Below are 23,423 nucleotides of genomic sequence, written 5' to 3'. Positions count from 1 at the left end.
GAGGGTATGACCACCTTCCGATCTAGTGCTAAGGATATGAATACAATGGAGTCCTTTGTAGAATTATCCAATTAGATTATAGAACAGGGTACAAGCCCGTCCTATTTAAGTGATTGGGTGAAGGTAACGCATCATGGTGTTTCATTTGATGTCAAAGCGAATCTTAGATTAGTAAATTTGTCCAGTCTTTACAGTTCAGACAAAGTGGCTGATGATCCGTTCATTCATACGAAGCATGCCACGCAAGTTTTCTACTCCAGAGATCTAAAAAAATCCTGAATGGTATGTGGTATTGGAGGTTCCAAAAAAGATTTTTATCTAAGAAGAGACGTGCCATCTATCGGAACGATTTAAGGATGTAACTGATGCCGATGCAAGACCTAATCTCACCTCATTAGCAATTGTTGATGAGTTGATATTCAATGAACCTGAAGACATCAGTGTTGTAGTCGAGAAAACAAAGAAAAGAAGGCGATCAAGGAGAATCTATTGAATTGTTTATATTTTCTAAGCATGTAACAAAATGATATTTATTGGAGGAAATCCAATCAAGGTATGGATAATGTAGTGAATTGTTTGTACTTTATCATTAGTGTTTTTATTTTATTTTATTTTATTTATATTAGTGAATAAACAGGCACATGGATTCACAACCAGAGGCATTGGGTGTGCACTTGATCGAGATTACAGATGCAAGCAAGACCAAAGGTAATATGATAGTTCTCCTTAATTAGATATTTAAATTTCAATTTTTTTTATATATTGGCAGTAATCAACGATATGTATATATAACTGTTATTCTTTTTATGTTGTTGTGCCAGCTTCTTCTTCTTCGTCTAGAAAGAGAGGTCCTACTAGGAGTGCTTTTTTACATGAGCAACCTGATAGGAAAAAAGTCCTAAAGACGAATGAATTCAGGCAACTAAATGATGATTGTCCTGAACAAAAGTAATTTGCATCGCATATCGGTATCCTCACTCATAATCATATCCCGATCATATACCAAGACTTTCGCTAGGTACCTCATGTACACATTCAAATGATCATAGAGTCATTGTCACAGGCTTATGAGTTTAAGGGTTGGTCTTCATGAATCAACATAACATTGAGAATTCAAGAGAGCAAGCAAAAGGAATAAAGTCAATCGGTCCAAGCTAAAAGGATCTGCGTGTCTTGGGAGGAACAGCATAGCTGTTATTCGCCATCAGATGATATGTATTATTTATTTATAAATACAGGTATTATAGTTTAATATTGAATTTACTTTTGAATTATCACTCATCTAACTCTATTAATATGTAATGTGCCAAAGGCGAAGGAGAGGAATCTTACCTCTGATGTCGAGATAGGTAGAGGTGATGTTTACTTAAGAGCCCATACAAGCAAGGACAAAGTTGTCCAGTATCCTAACCTTGTTGTAAGTGCATCCTCTTCTACCACTAACCAGTACCTTTATGAGATGCCAATGTATAACTTTGAATTATTTTACATTCATTTATATTTTGTCACAGGAAAAATTAGATGAGCTTTATTCTAGCAATCCTGCTTCTAAGATTATCGGCGTTGATGATGCCCTTACACAGGTAATAATAAAATTAAAAATTACAGTGAGATTCATGGTAATTATGAATTTTCTAATAATTTGATTTGCAATGTTTTAGAGTTGGTTGGTTCTGACAGTAGAGGGCGAATGCAGGGTCTAGGTTGCTCAATAACCAAGATAGGACTGAAGATGTCAGCCACTACCCATTCAAAGGTAGAGAATTTGTTAAAAGAAAGATAGAGCCTAGTGCAAGAGATATCTAATATAAATAAAACATTGGCTGAGATGAAGGCCTAGATGGAGATGCAGCAACACGCACAATCTACTCAAAATCTCTCATCACCAACACTCGCTAGATCTGCTCAGGCATCGTCGGTATGCAAGTGTAAAATTGCTACTGTATTGAACTTACATTATTTTATAAATGATAACAATACCAATGCCATTTTATATGTGTACATGTAGCCGGATATTATATATATCGGTAAGAGATGTAACTTACTTGGTTGGGGAAATCATGATGTAGTTGTTCGTGGTCAAGTACATGAAGTTAATCCAAATGCAGTTGTCCATTGCGAACCATTGGAGGAGGGAGCTTTTGTTATCATCCTGACTGAGATTATGCATCCTGGCACTCATTTGTGGAAAGAAGATGGGTTCACATCTATACTTGGAGAGGCCGGTCCAGGATCATTTGTGCATTGGGGGAAGGAATCTTTGAGATTTTGATAATTTAAACAAATTTAGTACTCTATAATTGAACTTGGTGTGGATGATTTTTTTAGTTACTTTATATGATGTTTCACTTCTTTTTTCCTAATTTTGAACTAATTTGGCACTTTATAGTTCAACATATTGATGGTTTGCATGTTTTTTTCTAGTTACTCTATATGTTGTTTGGTTTAGTTTTTGTAATTTTGAATGAATTTTGTACTCTATATTTAAACATATTAGACTCCATTTGGTTATCACAAACCAAATGGAGCCTAAGCCCCTTTTTAACTCTGCCAATGCAACTCCTTGCATTAACGGTCCCAAGCCTGAGTAAAGGAGGAGGGAGAATGGGCATCAAGGTGAGTTGTGTACTTTTCATTCATTTTCTGAGAGGTAGTTTTAAAATGCTTGATGGTTAATTTTAAGAGTTTTCCGACTTCTTCTACTATCATCTGAGGACCTCAAAGGCCCAACTAACTTGAGATTTTTATATGCAGGCTGATGTATTTTTAGCCCCACAGATCAATGTTGCCACTACAAGGTTCAATATTGAAATGGTAAAGTTTTTAACTATTTATTTTATCTTTATTTTTTCCCATTCTTGATAAATAATTTGATGTCTTAGCTTCCTGTCATTACTAGCTAGTCTTGTCACTATTTGTACATATGTCATCTCATAAGTCTTACTTTTTGTAATTTTCTTACCCCTGTAGTAATTATCAGAAGCAGTGGGCCATCATTGAAAGATTACCCATGTAATGAGTCCAATCAAGGTATGGATAATACATGGTTTTAGTTCATGGTAAATAGTACCTTTTATTATAGATCACCCCTGGACCAAAGACCTGATACCTTTTGTTGTTGTAAGTTCCTAATTAGTTTGTTTCTGTATTGTGTCAGAGCTATCCGGATGTTGAACAGGGGTCCCTGGGAGGTGGGAACCGTTGTTATGACCATAATGAAGCTGTCCATTTCTTATGGACAGCAATATGGGTGGCCTGGCCATTTGGATAGGCCCGTGTTTATGTGTTATCTCGAAATTGATGAAGCAGATCCGGATGTGCGTAGGAGATATTCGGATGTTGAGCAAGGGTCCCTGGAAGGTGGGAACCGCTGATATTTATTTTTTCCCTTCATCACTGTCTGTGTGATCTTGTGAATAGGTTGGATGATAAATAAACATCTCTATAGGCCCTAGAAAGGATTCAATGATGGAAATCATTATACCCACTATTTCTTGTGGTATGGTCCACCTGAGTTTTGGATATGATTCAATTTTGGTTTCAACCCCTTAAATGATCTGGAAAAGCAGATGGACGGTGTAGATAAACTACATATATTTATAGTGGGTACAATGATTTCCTAACCCTAAACCTAAACTTGAAAACCTAAATCTAAACCCGAACCCGAATTCCTAAACCTAAACCTAAACCTATAACTGATAAACTAAACCTAAACCTATAACCTATAAACTATAACCCTAAACCCTAAACGCTAAACGTAAACCCAAATCCGAACCCGAACCCCAATTCCTAAACCTATAAACTATAACCTAAACCTATAGGCTAAACCTAAACCTAAACCTATAACCTATAAACTAAATCTAAACCTATAACCTAAACCTATAACCTATAACCTAAACCCAAACCTATAACATATAACCTATAACCTACCTATAAACTACACCTAAACCTAAACCTATAACCTTAACCTAAACCTAAACCTATAACCTATAACTTAAACCTAAACCTAAACCTAAACCTATTCTCAAATCCCTAAACCTAAACTTAAACCTATAACCTATAACATAAACCTATAACCTATAACCTAAACCTAAACCAATGACCTATAACCTTAACCTTAACCTAAACCTAAACATGAAAACCTAAATCTAAACCCAAACCCAAACCCGAATTCCTAAACCTAAGCCTATAACCTATAACCTATAAATTAAACCTAAACCTATAACCTATAACCTATAACCCTAAACCCTAAACCTAAACCCGAACCCAAACCTGAACCCGAACCCCAATTCCTAAACCTATAACCTATAACTTATAACCTAAACATAAATGTCATGCCCCAGACTCGGTAACCGGACTTACAAGGAACTCGATGGCCGGTTCTGGCCGCAACAGCCTCTTTAGTACCCCATTCTCAGCTCCTGAGACAGGTTTCGATCTTGGGATCCTACAAGGAGGATTTCCATAATAGTATAATTATTTTCGATGCGAGCATACCCAAGATCACAGCAAGTACATCTGGAAATAACAAAAGATACACATCACAAAATCCACTAAGAATTTGAACATTTACAAGTTTACATCAGATTCAAAGGAACACACATAAGATAATAGGAAAAGAGAGAGAAATCAGCAACACTGAGGTCCTCAAGTTCAACTTTACTCTATGCACTGCTATTACGACGCCTGCCTAGAGTCTCCTGCACGCATCAATCGTGCATAAGCTTATAGAAGCTTAGAAGTGGTGTAAGTGTGTGTAATGGTGCACAGAAGAATACTAGGAGGTACAAGGAGAAAAACATGCTTAATGAGAATATCACTAGCTATACCAAGGCTTATCATGAATACCATGCAATAGGTACTGGGCTTCATACCAAGGTAATGCATGAAAGGCTTATACAGCCAATGCTAATGCGATGCAAGTAATGCCAGTGCTCAAATCCAAACCACATGTCAAGTACGTTTCCAATCATAAGGTAATCACCGGGGTCCATTACACTGCTAAATGACTGCTGCTCTACAGACCCACACAGTCAAACGAGCTTAAGAGACCTCACTATCTGCCTGTGGACAACCAATCACCAACAAGGCCTGAAGGTAGCGGACCCATTTCACGAGCTGGTCAAACTCAGCTTAATTAATAATGCCCTCCCTCACAGGCGGATAAGTCCACATCCCTGCCCAATCGACTACACGACAGTGAGAGTCACGGCCTAACGGTATAAGGCCCTTGTGCGCTCATAGTTTTCACTTGGTCACGGCGTTGAGGTATTCCCTTAGTACCAAAGAAGTTTTAGGAATTTCACTCATGGGCATCCTATGCACATAGTATGCTCAAGTAATATTTTTGGTGTCCACACATACGGCCATCCATGAATGTCCTTATGGAGGCAAGGCCCTAGTGAAGCAAGGGCGGTATCACCATGAAATGCGATGCCAATGCATGAGTCACACATACAAATCATGCACTAGCTGTAGGCACATAATGTGCATGAGGGGAGAAACTCTATTTCTCAATGACTACCACACAATGCAATCAATTCATATAAATAATACATATGGGTCACAAAAATGTACGTGTGATACTTGTGGAATATGGAATCCTCCATCCTAGGGAAGGTCAAGGTCTAGGCACATGGACAAGTATTCTAAGAAGAAGAGAAGTTCTCTAGTGGGGGCCCAATAATTTGGGATGGCCCACAAGCTAAGAGAGAACCATGGCCCTAAAGAGGGACAGTCCTAGCCAACCCGAGGTGGGCCTTTAACTACCTATAAAGGCATCTATGGGCCTACCTTAGGGCCACCAAGGAGGACATTCAACCTCAACTGGGTCCTAAAAAGGTAACCTGCTACGCAAATGATAAGAGATCTAAGGTCTAAGCAATGTATAGTCTAATGGGTCATACCCCAAGCCCAAATCATCGGCCATGAAGTGGGCCCTCAAGTGAGGTTTGGGCCCAACTATAAGGATCATGGGTTCACTCAATGTGGTGGGCCTAATGGGCAACCTATTATCCTAACATATGGGAAATCCTTATATTTAACACAAGTAAATTAGGCCTCACATCTCGGCCCAAGTATGGATTTATTATAATGGGCAAGGGCCCAACTATTTGAGTTTTTAGCCCATAAGACCCATCACAATGGCATGGTAAATATAGGACCCAAGGGTCCAATGGGCATATCAAAAGTTCCAGCCTAACCAAGGCTATAAGGCCCATTAACCAGAAGACTAGCCCGAGAAGAATCCAATTGGAATGGGCCCTTAATCATGTAATAATTAAGCCCAAAAATAAAATTAAAATGACAAGATAACTGACTCAAATCCTCCTCAAATCTAGTGGGCCATACTTCTCCAAAACAAACATTTATGGGGTGACAACACTGGGCCCATTGCTGAATTTTTAGCCCACCCGCTTTCTGGGTTTGTTGGAGTCTAGCAAATAAATTAATTTATAGTATTTATTTTCTGATGACCCACACACATCACTGTGGGCCCCACCAGATGAGAGGGGAATGCACAACACACACTAGGAGTGGGCCATGCTGCTGGAATACAGGCCCAGCAACAGCCCAAGGTAGGAGCGTCCCATGGTGGGTAGTCCTACGGGCTTGGGTATTTGGCCCAAAACTGATCTAAATTTGTAGGCCACACCACGGTCAGCTCGAATGTCCGTTGGGTTTGAAATTTTGCAGAGTGATACTTCCATAGGTGGGCCACACCTCTACAAAATTTTAAATTTGAATATTTTTAAGTATTTTTATTAATTTAAATAAAACAGTCTGTCCAGAAAATCGGACTGACCTGGACGTCCCAACGTGGTGGGCAAGTCTGGCCCTTACCATGGTTTGAACAGGGGTCCATTTGCCCTAAAAATTGATAGGTAGGTCCCAACATAGGTGGAACACACCTCCACAAAATTTCAAAATTTTATGATACTCAGAAGTATTTTAACTAATTTGAAGAACACAATCTGTCCAGAGTGAAATATTGCTAGAATATAATTGTCCTAAATTTGGGCCATCCAATGGGTGGGTTCTGTGCCTCCAACATCCCTAAAATTTGGACCCAAGGTCCCTAATTAAGCCTATAATAATGTGAGACCTAGAAATAGGCTCACCTTCTTAGAAAGTATTTTTAAAATTTTATTTTTTTATGGGACTATGCTACTGGACTGCACAATAGAAAATTTTGGCAATCCAGTATGTTGGCCCATCCTTTTAGATCCCAAATGGGATCCCTTGGCCCTGAAATTGTGTAGGTAGGTCCTACCATAGGTAGGACACCTCCCTACAAAAATTTAGAATTTTTGGGATAGTAAAAATATTTTTTTTAACTCCTGCAATTTATGGACACTAGGGTTGTAAATAAAATTCTGCTGCTACAAAAAAAAAATAATAAAAAAAATTGTTGCTGGTCCCATCTTGCACACCCAATGGGGTGGGCCCAGGCCTGCCAAATCAAAGGGGAAATGGGTGAATTTCATGCACCCATATATGGCCAACAAATGGGGCCCACCAAAGTGACCTACTATCCCCAAAACTAAGATGATACTTGAGTATTTTCTGCATGCAGGACTACTAGACAGTCCAGAAAATTTGGACCATCCCGCCCTCTTGGGCCCACTCCATGGAGCTCAAATCAAGGGTGGATAGTGTGGGCTCCATCCTACATCAAGGTGGGGTCACACCTCAGAGAATATCAAAAAGAAATCTGGAAGAAAGGTATTGTGAACAGGCCTTGCAACAACATACAAAACCATACAACAATGGGCCTGAAATCTAGACAACAACATGTTGCTGTCCATTTCCAGCCCATTGTAAAATAAATGGAGGGATTAAAGCTTAAATTTAACATAATGAGGTCCACCTAGATGGACCACATATATTCCAGACCCAAGCCCCTTACAAAATCAACTAAGAAATCAGGCCGTAGTGGCCATCTAACCCATGTAAACCAGATAGGCTTGGATGTCCAGCAGGTGGGCCTGGACGTCCTAAAAATCTAGATGGTCTGAAATTTATGGACACATCAGGTGGGCCACATACATCAGGGACAAATGAGGGAAGGAGAGAGAGAGAGAGAGAGAGAGAGTCACGGCCATAGGGAGGACTCTGCCACAATGAGTCCTCCACAACAATCACAACCACATTTACATGATCATTGGTCCTATGTAATCATGGGCCTTTACAAAAATCAGGAATCTGAGGTAGGGATACCATCCCCACCATGGATCTAGGGTCTAGGTGACCCACAAACCTATAAATCAAAGGGAAATCTCATGATGGGGTCCATGGAGAATGGCCCCATCATGGCAATCATGCATGCATAAAGTTGGTTGTTGGCCACACTCATGGAGTTATGTAGGACATCCACCATTGATTGGTGGGTCCTACACACTCCCAATCAAATGAAAAAGGTTCAGGCAAAAATAAAGGAAAGAGACTAATCTTATGGATCACCCACCTCAAAACTTCTTCTCCTTTCTCCAACACTCGGGTTCTATAGCTCCAATGGTGAAGTTTTAATGGTTGGGATGGGTTCTTAAAGGTTAGATTGGGAGAGATCTAGCTTGGAAGGGGCTGGAGGTTTTTTTTTTTTTTTGCAAATGGGGAGAGGAAATGAGAGAATGAGAGAATGAGAGAGAGAGAGAGAGAGAGAGAGAGAGAGAGAGAGAGAGAGGGTGTATACCAATGCCATGATTGCTCTCTTGGCTAGGGAAGAGCAAAAGCAAGGCCATGATGGCCATGTAAGAGACTTAAGAAGAAAAATAATAATGACTCCTTGGTTAGAAGAGGAAATGATGAATTTTTATAAGAAATCTCATAATGGCTAGCTAGACCCTAGGAAGATAGCAGCTCTATGGGGGAAAGTACTCATAGGTTAGGCCCCACTTCGAAAAACATGCACATGGGTAAAGTGGGCCCCATATCATGATTAAGGGTCCAAAAATGGTGTGGGCAACAACTTTTGATGGACATGTCGGATTTATGCACGGGACATGGCATTGGAACCGTGGCAACGATGTGGTCACAATGGCATTGGTCTCGGGTCAATTCGAGTAGGGTCTACATGACCGAACTCAAGGATGGCTGCAAATACTATCCGAGAGTCGCGGGTCGCTGAAATTCAATCAGTGGGACCGCGGGACCAACATAGACGGAATGCATACTCACACACTTACATGCACACATGTGAACTCGGGTCAGGTCTCACACTAAACCTATAACCTAAACATATAACCTATAACCTAAACCTAAACCTAAACCCAAACCTATAACTTATAACCTACTTATAACATACACCTAAACCTAAACCTATGTCACGCCCCAAACTTGGAAATCGGGCTCACAAAATTTTCGATCGCCAAATCCGGTGCTGACAGCCTCCGTAGTACCCCATTCTCGGCTCCTAGCGTATATACGCCAGATTCCGATCCTGGGATCCTACAAGGAGGATTTTCCAATATACATTTATCTCGTAATGAGCATAATCACAAGATTACCCAAATCACAAAGGCAACATCATCATCACATATCCACTAATATAATCGTTTGAGTACAATACTGAAAGAAAAATACATGCATAAAATAAATCAAAGCTCCAGAGACCACTGCACACTCAAGGCTCAATGCTGCTGGAATCTAACATCACCTGCACGCATCTATCGTGCATAAGCTTATAGAAAGCTTAGTCGGCAGTGAAAGTGTGTGCATAAGGTAAGTGCCAAGTAAGCAATATCAGAGTAATCAGAGTAAACGGAAATACTGATAAATGCATAATCATACAATATCATAAACACTAGCAAGATAAGAAATCAGAGTAATACGAAAACATATTGATAGGCCCATAAATATAATCAGCAGTCTTATCCAGGCTATGCGACGCAGAAATATAATAATTAAAAAATAATAATATCATATACTGATGAAGCAATGTAGATCAACTATGCAATGCGGAGATAATAAGCCAAATATCAGATGCCGCCGATGCAATGCAATATACAAATCCTGATGAGTCCACGAATACCATCAGTCGTATCTAGGCCGTATAACGTAGAAACATAGCAGCCTAAAATACTAAGTACTGCGGATGCAATGTGGTATGCGGTGCGAATGAAATAACCATGCTGGAGTGTGAAGTCGGGATGATAGTACGTAGTACCGCAGGCTATGGGGTCCACCACCAGGGACTTCTATCCAAACCAGTCTCATACCTAAATTTGGATAGTCAAACTCAATATGGTAAACTCCTGATCTCAGGTTAGTCGCGCACCCAACCGAAATCCTAGTCATGCGAATGTACACGTAACAAATAGTTGCGCACCACCAGCCCAAGTGGATAGTGAATGAATGAATAAATGAGTATGTAAAGCCTACTCAATAAGTCCACATATCAGTACGGTTCCTCTCTGGGAAATCACCGGGGTCTATTACACTCCAAACTAGATTGCTGCCCCATCGCGCAGAACAAGGTGAGTGGAAGAGACCTCACTATCCGCCTGCCAATAGCGGACCCATTCCTCAAGCTGGTCAGACTCAGCCTAGCATTGCCCCCTCCTCTCGGGCAAGTAAGGCCGTACCCCCTTCCAACCAACCACGACACAGTGGGAGACGCGGCCTAACGGTATACGACCCTCATGCGCTCATGCATCCACTCGATCTAGACGTTGGAGCAACCTCTGGAACCAAGAGGGTTTAGGGACTTTCACCCAGGGATATTTATAGCACCCCATGTAGAACAGATTTTCGGTGTCCCATCTGGCCATCCACGAAATACCTGTGGAGGCTACGACCCTGATGTCGCTAGGGCGTACAATAATCACAACACACAATGTAAGATGCATGAGTCATACAATCCAGTCATGCATCAATCCTACGCATACTGTGTACTTATGTGAGACAATCTCCACCTATCCGGGAGTCTCATAACAACCTGCCCAATGTCATTTGCAATGGTCAACCACATCTCATAACAAACATGCAGATGATGCGTATGGGTATGTATCATGATGCTATGCTGTTACATACTCATAATCGGTATCAATAACATGCACCGACAATCGGCATCGACAATGTGGACATTTAACCAACATTACCCCCAAGGAATGGCCCACATAGAGCCTCACATATAGTGGACCCATGCCTCATAGAGGGCCTGATATACAACGCCATGGGCCTCACTTAAGAGCTTAATACACATCACAATTGGCCTTTCACATGGGCCTAACATATATCACAATGGGCTTCATTGCCTGACCCTCAAATGCATCATAATGGGCCTCATCACATAGGCCTCGACGATCGGCCTTGGCAATCAAAATCGGCCTCGACAAACGAAATCAACACTCAAATCGACCTCGACAATCGAAATCGGCATATACAATCGGCTCGACCAATCAAAATCGGCCTTGATACTCAGCCTCGACAAATTGGAATCAGAATCGGCAAATCAGTTACGACAATAGGAATCAATCGATAATCAGAATCGGCAAATCGGTCACGACAATCGGATCGGTCGATAATCAGAATCGGTAAATCGGTCACGACAATCGGGATCGATCGATAGTCAGGTCGGCAAATCGGTCATGATAATCGGATCGATCGATAATCAGAATTGGCAAATCGGTCATGACAATAGGAATTGATCGATAATCAGAGTCGGCAAATCGGTCACGACAATCAGAATCGGCAATCAGTCACGACAATAGGGATCAATCGATAATCAGAATCGGCAAATTGATCACATCAATCGGATCGGTCGATAATCAGAATCGGTAAATCGGTCACGACAATCGGGATCGATCGATAATCAGAGTCAGAAAATCGGTCACGACAATCGGATCAATCGATAATCAGAATCGACAAATCGGTCACGACAATAGGGATTAATCGATGATCAGAGTCAGCAAATCAGTTACGACAATCGAAATCGGCAATCGGTCATGACAATAGGGATCAATCGATAATCAGGATCGGCAAATCGATCACATCAATCGGATTGGTCGATAATCAGAATTGGTAAATCGGTCACGACAATCGGGATCGATCGATAGTCAGGTCGGCAAATCGGTCACGACAATCGGATCGATCGATAATCAGAATCGGCAAATTGGTCACGACAATAGGGATTGATCGATAATCAGAGTCGGCAAATCGGTCACGACAATCGGAATCGGCAATCGGTCACGATAATAGGGATCAATCGATAATCAGAATCGGCAAATCGATCACATCAATCGGATCGGTCGATAATTAGAATCGATAAATCGGTCACGGCAATCGGAGTTGACAATCAGTCTCGACAATCGGGATCGATCGATAATCAGAGTTGGCAAATCGGTACGACAATCGGATCGATCGATAATCAGAATCGACAAATCGGTCACGGTAATCGGAGTCGGTAATTGGCATTAATGAGAGTGGCCTAACAAGGCATAAGGGAAGGTCACAATGTGGACATTCAATCATCATTGCCCATCAATGTGGACGTTTAACCAACATTTCTACCAAGGAGTGGCCCACATAGGGCCAAACATACAATGGGCCCATGGCCTCACACAAGGGCCTAATATACATCACCATAGGCTTCACTTAAGGGCGTAACACACATCATATTGGGTCTTATACCTGGGCCTCAAATACATCACAATAGGCCACGTCCCATGGGCCTCGATTACATCATATGGGTCTTGCCATGGGCCTCAGATTCAAGTAGATGGACCCCATCATATGGGCCTCTATCATACATCATGATGGGCCTTATCATATAGGCCTCAAATACAAACAAATGGGCCCCATCACGTAGGGTAAAAATACCAATAGGTGAGCCCCGCACATGGGCCATAAATACATTAAGGTGGGCCTCACAAATGGGCTACAAATACATCAAGGTGGGCTGTACCTCTAAATGGGCCCACCAGACAACAGGGTGGACATAAAATACATACATCATGGTCAGTCCACGCAGCACCGTTCCGATGGACGATGTGCATATTCAGCATATACATCATGGAGGGTCATCACGTACATATGGTGGGTCCCATCCAGATGAACGAACGACATGGACAAGGTCCACACATCAGTGGGTCCCACCGTCCAAATGGACGGTGTGGATATACAACATATCATCAAGGTTGGCCCCATCGTGGATGGACAGTGTGCCGATGTAACACATCCAGCGGGGTCCACAGATAAATGGTGCAGACGAAGCACTGTTTCATGGTGGTGCAAATGTTGGGCAGTATGGTAAAGAATATATACATCAAGGTGGACCCTACCCTTCACACATGCAGGGTGGGTCCCACATGAGATTTAGATCTAACTCATTCCCAAATGCCAAGAAGGGCTTGTACAGTGGTTGGACGGTATGGATTTAATACATATTCCATGCGTGAGTCCCACAAGACCATCCAAGCACGGATGGCCTGGATTTAAAACACATATAACATGGTGGTCCCCATCGTCCAAACCACTGGACGGTGTGGATGCACAGCACGTGCATCCCGTGTGAGATTTCCACATGGATAAACGGCTGGATTAAAACATACCAGCGGTGGGTTCCACGAAACTTGGTGACGTCACTACAGGGCCCACCTGTCAGTAACTAATCTGGTGGGTTCCACATGATCTGGACGGTCAGGATCATAGCACGTGGAACCCATGGGAGGTGTGGATAACACTTATACACCATGATGCATCCAACGGTACCGTCCAGAGATGGACGGTGTGCATCATCAACACATACATTAAGTGGCCATGGATGCCACACGTGTACATGTTCTGCGTCCATGTGATGGACGGTGTGGGTCATCAACACATGCCCCAAGCATGGGACCCACAGAACTTGCTGACATCATCTGCAGCAGCCAGCTGCTAGGTGAGGTACCGGCCAATCAGCTTACCAGGTGGGTCGACACGTGTGGGACCCACCAGATTGGATGGACAACATAGAGGAATACTTACCTCATGAGCAGATTCCACCGTCCGGACCCCTGGACGGTGGATGGCGTGGATCGAAACATATACATCAGTGGCCCCACCGTCCATTTGGTGGGTGCAATACACAAATCATGTGGGTCCATGTGGATGTGGCCCACCCACTATATATGCCTTATATTATTTTATATATTTATTATTATTAATATTATTATTATTTTTTTATAATATCAGGCCTACTCCAACGTCCAGCGTCCATGGATGGACAGATGGCGTGAATTAAACACAAATCTCACGGTGGGTTTTCCACTGTCCAGAAAACTGGACGGTGTGGATATTAAACATATACATCACATGGGGTCCATGTGTATGGCAGATGCATCAAGGCGGGACCCACACAGGTGGCCCACCAACTTAGGACCAAATTGATATTTGTATTTTCCTTCATACAGTCCAGCAGCCTTAGCTGCTGGACGGTGTGAATGTGGGGTCCATGTGCACGTGATCCACTAGCCACGCACATCGAGGTGGCCCCACGTATGGATGGCATGGATATAATACATACATCATGGTGGGGTGCATCAGGGTGGGCCACACATATCCAAAGAGAGATCGGAGTAGCGGAGGGACCCCGCCACTACGGGCCCCTCGTGCAAATCATACATCAAGATGGGTCCCACCATATGTGGGCCCTTCAAATCACAAAGAAATAAATAAATAAATAAATGAAAATAACAAAAATATAGGTCCTAGATCACCCACCGTCGATCTTCTTGGGCTCCTCCTCATCTTAGCTCCAATGGGACATGATTCAACAATGGAGATGGTCTTTGGATGGTGGGATTGAGTGGTAGGAAGTGGGCCATACTAGCTTCTCTCCCATGGAAGCCATGGACGTGAGTTGCTTGGAGAATGAGGGAGAAAGATGAAAGAGAGAGGGTTGTAAGAGAGAGAGAGATGGGTGAGTGATGGGGAGTGATGGGTGAGTGATGGGTGGAGAGAGAGAGAGAGAGTTGACTTTGGGGTTGCTTGGGGATGGGGTGTGTACTTGACATGTGAGGTGATGTGGTACTTGATTGATGGGATGTGATGTGATTTATTTGAAAGATTGTCTTGGGATTGCAAATGTGCAGCGTTTTTCTCGAACTGAACACGGGCCCACATCTCCTGGCCTACGTATCGCCACGGCGTGCGAGACGCGACGTTGGAACCGCGGCGACAGCGCGGTCGCTAAGGTATAAGTCTCGAGTTGAGCCAACTCTGATATATGGGTCACGACATAGGATCAAGCGCAAATGCCGATAACAGATCGCGGGATGCCGAAATTCGACCGAGAGGACCGCGGAGGCATACGGAACGGTACGGATTAGGATACAGGTCTCACAACCTATAACCTTAACCTAAACCTAAACCTATAACCTAAACCTAAACTTATAACTTAAACCTAAACCAATGACTTATAACCTTAACCTTAACCTAAACCTAAACTTGAAAAACTAAACCTAAACCCGAACCCGAACCCGAATTCCTAAACCTATAACCTATAACCTGATATATATATATATATATATATAATCTATATGAGAAATATTTTGGCCTGATTTTTCTCTCCTCTTTTTCTTACTCATGTCTTTTTCTCTTACTATGTAGTGTTTCTACAAGTATGTTCCAATTTTGTTAGTTATATATGTAATAGCTTATTGAGGACATGCAGAAAGTAAAGGAAGAGATGGAAAAACTGAAAGGGGAGGCACAAGCCGACAAGGATCACATGCTACAGGTGGTTTGGAATTTTTACTTGGATTTATTATCTGATACTCTTAAGGATTTAAATAATTTATGATATTTTTTTGACAGTATAAAGAAATAGCACAAGTGAATGAAGTTGCATTGAAGCAAATTGAATCTGCTCATGAAAAATTCAAGGCTGAGGTACATCCCTGTATCCTGAACCTCATTTGTTTGAAAGTTACAATCCCTGCTTTCAGTGTTTTTTTTTTCTTTCTTTTGGGATGTGTACAAAGGCATGCTTGTTTGATTGTGTCTACAAATACTGTTTTGTACAGGCTGACAAGCTAAAGAAGTCATTGGAAGATGAAATTCATTTACTCAAGGGAAGGGTTTCAAAACTTTAAAGTGATCTTGTGTCAAAGTCCACAGAAGTTATATCTATAGTTTCAAGGAAAGAAGAAGCTCTATCTTCTCTATTTGTTGAAATTGACCGTCTGAAGGAAGAAAATTTTGTAAAAACGTGAGCATTATTGCATTATATGGAGGATGTTTACTGTGTTCGAGTGTATTTGTTTCTTGCACATGAGGGCACGCCTTAGTTATATGCAACCACTCTTCTTGTTATAGGTCTCAGAGAGTGGAATTGGAAATTCAGATCTCTTCTTTGAAGGAAGATCTTGAAAAGGAGAATCTACATTGGCGTACTAGCTAAAGCAATTATCAAAGGCAGGTTTACTCTTAATTTCTTATCATAATTCTTATTTCTCATCTCATTCATGTGCAGTGGGATATGTAAGAACTTTGTAGGAAGTATTTGGAGATGGAGTCGAAGCTAAAGTTCGAACAGGTTCCTTTTTTGTAATTCTTATGATAGGTTAAGCTAAGTGAAGTATTGTTTATTTAGAAATGTGAATGTGGGATGCATTGTATGATTTGATTGCTATTTGTAATAAATGCATCATTCTTTTCTGATTGTATTTTATGTACTATTTCTATCAGCATTAAGCTTAGATAAGTTATCAATCACAGCAGGTTCTTGCAATGGAAACAGGCACCATTATTATATATATTTTTTATTTTTAAAAAAAAATAGCTACGGATTTTAGCTGTAGCTCTTGTTTTGAAAACCGTAGCTATTGCTAACTTTAGCATATTGCTACGTATTTCATTCCACTTTTAGCTACTAATATTATCCATAGTTGTAGGTACATTTCGCTACAGAAATTATACCTACTGGTTTTTGCTGTAGTTAGTGATATCGATTGCTACGGATGTAATCTATAGCCGTAGGTATATTTCGCTACAGAAATTATAGCTATGGCCTTCAATCCATGGTTACTGATATCTATTGCTACGGATTTAATCTGTAGGCGTAGGTACATTTCGCTACAGAAATTATAGCTATGGCTTTTATTCATAGCTACTGATCTCTATTGCTATAGATGTAATTCGTAGCCATACGTTTTTTTACCTTTAGCTACCCCACCAATAGCTACGGACGTGCTACGGAATAGATTTGTAGCAATAGGCCTTTAGCAACGGTTTTTATCCGTAGCCTTTGCCCCTTCTTCTGGTAGTGATGGAAATGGCAACCACTGAAACCTTCTTAGGGTTTTAAATAATGTGTTGCTAGATTTGAAGCCTCTTTAATATGCAGTTGAAGCCCTTGCTGATTTGTTTACTGCCCGGTTGAACATATTGCTGAAAATTCTTATTCTATTCATTTTTTGAAGAATTTTTCAGAGGGATTTATTGTTTTTGCTGAATGGTTGGAGATACTACTGGACGTTCAGGTTTGGTAGCTTTTTTAAGTAGTTTTTTCTTCAGATTTTCAACATCCGATTTGTAGTGGTAAGAGTTTGCCGGCCATTGTCATTTAGGCTTCTTTTCTTATTTATTTGTCCAGCCGTAAGGCCCTTCCTCTTATCCTTAGTTTTCTCACTCTGTTTTGAGATTAGATATGGCCTCTTAGTTGACTTTTGAGGCACTTAATCTTGTTAACTCTAAGACGGAACGATTGATTGCTCATTCTGAAAATCCTGGTTTACAGATTACCAGATACACTGACATAATATAGCACCAATGAAATTTGTGGATTCTCCACGTATCTAATGTAATTCATTTACATTATAATATAGTGCCAACTGCTATAGTTTGGTATTTATGTTGACGTAAAGAACAGATTCTATCTATTATGAAGGTCTTCTGTCATTTCTGTTTTGGGAATTCAAATAGTTTCATCTTTGAATTTATTTTCATTTTGTTGCTCAACATGAAAATAGTCAAAACAACATTTACTGGTCATGTAAGAAGCCTCGCTTCTAATGTTCAAATCAACACATGCCCTGATGGTAGTTCCTTTTCATGCTTCTGAGTATATGCTTCTTCTTTTTTTGGCTAGTGCATAACCTTATTTTTGTTTTCTTCTAATTCCCTTCCAAGAATTATGTGTAGGGGGCAATGGAATTGTCAATGAGGTTAGCCATTTGTTTCAATTCTAACTTTTGAGTATATGCATTTTTCAAATCAAGACTGGAGCTTTAATTTTTTTAGAACAACTTGCAAAGTATAACCAGGTAGTTTCCCCAAATTCCTTTTCCAATTATTAATATATTAATCTTTTAGGGCATGCTTGAACCTTATCTAGTGCATGTTGTGTTTGCGATGTATACCTTTTCATGTTTTCAGTTTCCATCAATTGTCTAAGCAGTGAGAAGTAACAATGGGTAGCATGAGTTGGTTCTTTCATGGTTCCAGATAAATAGTTCTTGGTGGAGTTTTCTAAAATTCTTTTAGGAAGTTCTTAGTGGAGTTCCAGATAAATAGTTCTCAAAAGAAGCTTACCAAAATTTTCTGGTTGCAACCATGTATTATACAATGCTCGGGGCCAAATGGTGTACAACATTTAGGTTTTCAATTTGTAAAAGCAGGGGTGCTCACAGATATTGAGGGCTTGAAATTATTTGTTAAAATATTTTGAAAATTGCTAATGAAATCTCTCAATCAATAAATATCTCTATAAAATTGTTATGTATTTTGTTAAATATTCTTTTTCTCCATAGTATTTTCTTGGATTCTGTTAAATCTTCTTTTTCTCCTTAGTATTTTCTTGGATTATGTTAAATATGATTCTGTTAAATTATAATCTCTCTTTTTTGGTTCTTTCATAGTTCTAGATAAATATTTCTTGGCGGAGTTTTCTAAAATTCTTTTGGGAAGTTCCTGGTGGAGTTCCAGATAAATAGTTCTCAAAAGAAGCTTACCAAAATTTTAAGGAAGTTTGAAAGAAGCTTACCAAAATTTTCTGGTTGAAATCATGTATTATACAATGCTCGGGGCCAAATGGTGTACAACATTCAGGTTTTCAGTTTGTAAAAGTAAGGGTGCTCACAGATATCGAGGGCTTGAAATTATTTGTTAAAATATTTTGAAAATTCGTAATGAAATCTCTCAATCAATAAATATCTCTATAAAATTGTTATGGCTTCTATCAAATATTCTTTTTCTCCCTAGCATTTTCTTGGATTATGTTAAATCTTCTTTTTCTCCTTGGTATTTTCTTGGATTATGTTCAAACACATTTTACCTTGAATGTTGATTCTAGAGGCATATATTGTGTCTAAAATTTCAAAACTAAGGGTATGCTTCAAGTCGGCTTTAGTCTGTATTATCTAGTATTGAATTAAATTAAAATAACTAGTAGTTCAATAAAGTGGAAACTACCTTTTGGAATGTTTTATACACAAAATAAACCTTTTTTTTTTCTAGCCTTTCTTGGGTATGCTTGGTTATCATCCGATTCTTTTAGATTTGTTTTTCTAAGTTTATTTGAAATATGATTTATGAGAAAAATGCCAAAAGGATTCATCAAAGATAATTGAAGAGGATCTTCACAACATACATGCCAAATTGCCAATGTAAGCAAGAAATGAGTAATGTTGACATTGTTATTCTAGAACTTTAGTACTAAAGTTGAAACTTTTGAATCATGGAGGTAGGGGCAGCTTGTTACTTGATTCTTGTCAAGTGACATTTCTGCATATAAAACTAGCAAATATGGAGATCCATAGTAACTTAAATTTCCCAAGGCAATCTCATTGGCATTGCCTTAGGAAATAACATATGGGAATTGAATTGCTTATGGTCATTTAAATGAAGAGGAAATAACAAAAATAATGGTGTTTCTTGGAATGTACATGTACTAACACTTGAGTGCTTTATAGGTAACTCAGATATTTGCATTAAGAACCAGCTAGAATTTGCTGATTTATATTTTATCTCTACATATTAGAAGCTTATGCATGGTCATAGGTTCCAAAGAACATTCCTGTTGGAAGGTATATCTTCAAATTATCAGTTCATCTCTTGTAATTAACAAGAATTTTATTCTTCTAATTGGTTGGAAGTGTCTGATTTTTAATTGGTTGGTTAATTGTTCCAATGCAAACTAGTAAATGTATGTAGAATTCCGCTTGTCATTTTGTTTTTTGCAAATGCCAAAGTGCTTCATTGTTGTATGAATCATCAAGTATCCAGTGCTAGGTGCCAATATCTTAGTTATCTCAGGTACGTAAGGCACATATGTTAATACATACATAAATTTGTATTTCATTGACAAGTAAAGAGAATTTTATTAAAAAGAACACCAATGGGCTAGCATATTACAACATATAGAGTAAATAGGCAACTCCATTGGAGAAAGTAACTAATGGGCTAGCATTCGGTCCAAAATCGCTAGACAATAATAGGAAACATGGAAAACTATCATCTTCCTAATTAAACAGGGCTTCCGCAAGTATACATATGACTTTTGATCAACTTATATAGTGGTGATCTGCTTGGTGTCAGTCAATTGGTAATGACATGGCATAGTGTATTTCTTCCGTTCTACCTTATGAGCATCTAGAAGGAATCTAAAGATGAAAATTCTGTTGGCTTCATTATGTATTCAACAATGTGGTTAAAACTCAATTCTAGAGGAAGTAAGTTTCAAGTGGGATGATCGATAGAGCATGATTTAGTGGAGCATCTTTTTAATGATTGATGTGACATTGTTCTTGCACATGTACATCCAGCTAGTAAACTTCATGCAATTGAAACTGAAATCTCGACATGGAGAAAGATGTCCAATTGCACACTTCTTCCATTGATATATGGATTGAAGCAGATGGCCCTTAACAACATGTTGACTAGGAAATAAGTCTCGACCTCCTTGGCATTCTTTATAAATTATTATCAGACAATTTAATAAATATGTAAAATAAATTCATATAGCATAAGTAGTATAAAACATAATGTGTAACAACAATTGAGGATGTGTGCTTTGCTGGTTAGGAGTTCTGCTTAATTAAAGGGAAGATGGGGTTCAATTCTTGCTCTTTGCTTATTATTTTTGGTATAAAATCAAACAAAGGGCCATAGCGAGTCGCATTGAGTTGCCCCTACTACTGGGTTTCTTGATGACTTGGCTAGAAATTTTGCTGAGTCGAGTTGACTTGGCTGAATTTTGGGTTGATTTGGCAAATTTTAGAACTATGATTTCATCTGCAGCTACTATTTAGATGTCATCTCTTTGTACTTGTGATTTGATGGATTCACAGATTTGTTGTGTTTTGAACAGTTGGCACTTTCTGTAGATTTTGGTACCAATTGCCAATGGCTCAGTGGAGATGGAAGTTGTTATGATAATTGATATTTTGCTGAGAGCAAAGGCAAATGTGGTGGTAGCATCTGTCGAAGATAAATTAGAAATAGTGGCAGCTAGAAAAGTGAAACTAGTGGCTGATATGCTCCTCAAGGAGGCTGACAAGCAGCAATATGACCTTATTGTTTTGTCGGTAAGTCATGAAGACCATACAGCTTGAGACATATTACATATCCACACTTTTAAGGAGTGGAAACTATTGAGCATTCTATTAGTAAGGCTTGCATTCTTTCATATCATGTGCTTGCTTGTTTGGTTTTAGGAGGATTTGAGTTCTGAATCATTATTCTTTGCTGCTGTTTTTTTTTTTTTTTTTTTTTCAATTCTTTTTCTAGAACAACCATATGATCTTGATCAAAGGTTGTCCCACTAGCGACGGAAACTGCATCTGCTTCAAGAACTTGCAGGGATCATCAAGCTTTCAGCACCATCCAATTTCAGTCTATTTGAGAGTTGAAAATTCATATGGATTTCAATGGATTTCACCTGATGAAACTGAGATCACTCCCTACAAGTGAAGTTCTTGTTTTTATCATGTTGTTTACACACCCTGAACACACCCACAGTCCAAAATACAAGTTGAATCTCAAATAAACAATGTGGTAGACTTTAGGAAGGTTTTAATGGTAGGCGTCAGTCTACCCATTGTTTTCTAAGTTAGGATCTACTACTGCTGTGGATCTGCCTCTTTCTTTGTCTTGTGCCATGAAATAATATTTCCAAATGGAATGTATATAACACATGACCTCACTTAAGTAACAAGTCTGACTACTCCTCTCAGTAGCTAATCCCCTTATGGATCACAGGCATATGAGTTAAATAAATGGTGGAAAATTAAAAGATGTCCAACACAATGCATATCCATATTACATGGCCAATTATTAATTAGACCAGCTAGATTTTTGGGCTGGGCACATTTCAATGGTGTCCACCTATTGAGTGGCTTGAATCTCACACATTTTAATTCTGCTACTGAGAAAATGTTGAGCAACCTGAATGTATTGTTAACATATGAATTGTCTTTGACATTTTGCTTTGTGATGGTACTGGCTATGACATATTTACATATTTTTCAATAAATTGAGAAAATTCAGCTCTTGAGATGTGCACTGATGCTTTCAAGATGTATGGATTTCCATCAATTGAATAGTTGGAGGCAGTCTATGTCATGTTCCTCTTCTTCATTCGCACAAATAGCACATGTTTCTAGTTTCACATGATGTGCAAGTATTTGCCAGCATGACAGAGGTTAACATATTTTGCTATTTAAAGAGGAACATTCACCTACAACTTATTGCATTCTAACTTGTACCAACTGGAGACTCTTCCAAAATCCAAATCTGTCCATTTTTTTGTCTTAACTGCATGAAATATTTTTTAGGGCATTGAACCACCAATGTATTTGAAAGGAACAGTGTTCCAATGTAGAATACAGCAAGAGATGGCAATTTCATGATACTAAATATGACGGTAATATTGTTCATGATGCTTGATGAACAATATAGGGCAATTTGGGTTTACTTGGGTCAATGTGTCAATTGTCTCTGTGCATGCATTTCATAACTCATTAGAGTGTCAAGTTTGCATATATGTGTTCAAATTCTGTTGAACTTTTATCCATCAAGTGAACTGACAAATCATATATTGATCTATTCTATTTCCACAAATTTAGTTGGTATTTTGAATAGCTGAATGTTTATTTTGTCTTTGGCTGTTGCAGATTTTGCTTATTCAGAAATGAGAAGATCAGTGTATGCTCCTGAGTATTTTCTTTCTTTTTTATGTCATCTCGTCGTCGTCTTTCTCTATAATTTAGTTCTTCAGTTTCAGGGCATAGCTTTTTCATATGACTACATTGTTTGTATGATGAAATTGATTTTCAGCCATGTACAGTAAGCTTTCGGATCAAAGCGAAGCTGAGAATAGGGTGTTAGTTGATGGCAAATTGATAATCAGTAGAGGCACATCCATGGAGTTCTCGCTTGTGATTGTTGAGAAGCTATTTGGCTGCGAGAAGGCATTGGATCTTGCTGTCAATGAGAACTTTAAA

The 23,423-nt window shown here is 39.5% G+C and overlaps 1 long non-coding RNA gene across 1 annotated transcript; it reads left to right on the top strand.

Annotated features, from left to right (window-relative positions):
* The first annotated feature begins 15,637 nt into the window (after positions 1–15,637).
* On the top strand, positions 15,638–16,401 carry LOC131218279 (uncharacterized). Its single transcript, XR_009157603.1, has 4 exons — positions 15,638–15,718; positions 15,796–15,870; positions 16,005–16,189; positions 16,297–16,401. It is a non-coding gene; the product is annotated as an uncharacterized LOC131218279 (long non-coding RNA).
* Positions 16,402–23,423: the final 7,022 nt, after the last annotated feature.

This window comes from Magnolia sinica, chromosome 11 (assembly GCF_029962835.1).
Source record: "Magnolia sinica isolate HGM2019 chromosome 11, MsV1, whole genome shotgun sequence".
Classification (NCBI taxonomy): domain Eukaryota; kingdom Viridiplantae; phylum Streptophyta; class Magnoliopsida; order Magnoliales; family Magnoliaceae; genus Magnolia; species Magnolia sinica.
This window is presented reverse-complemented; position numbering and strand designations above follow the sequence as displayed.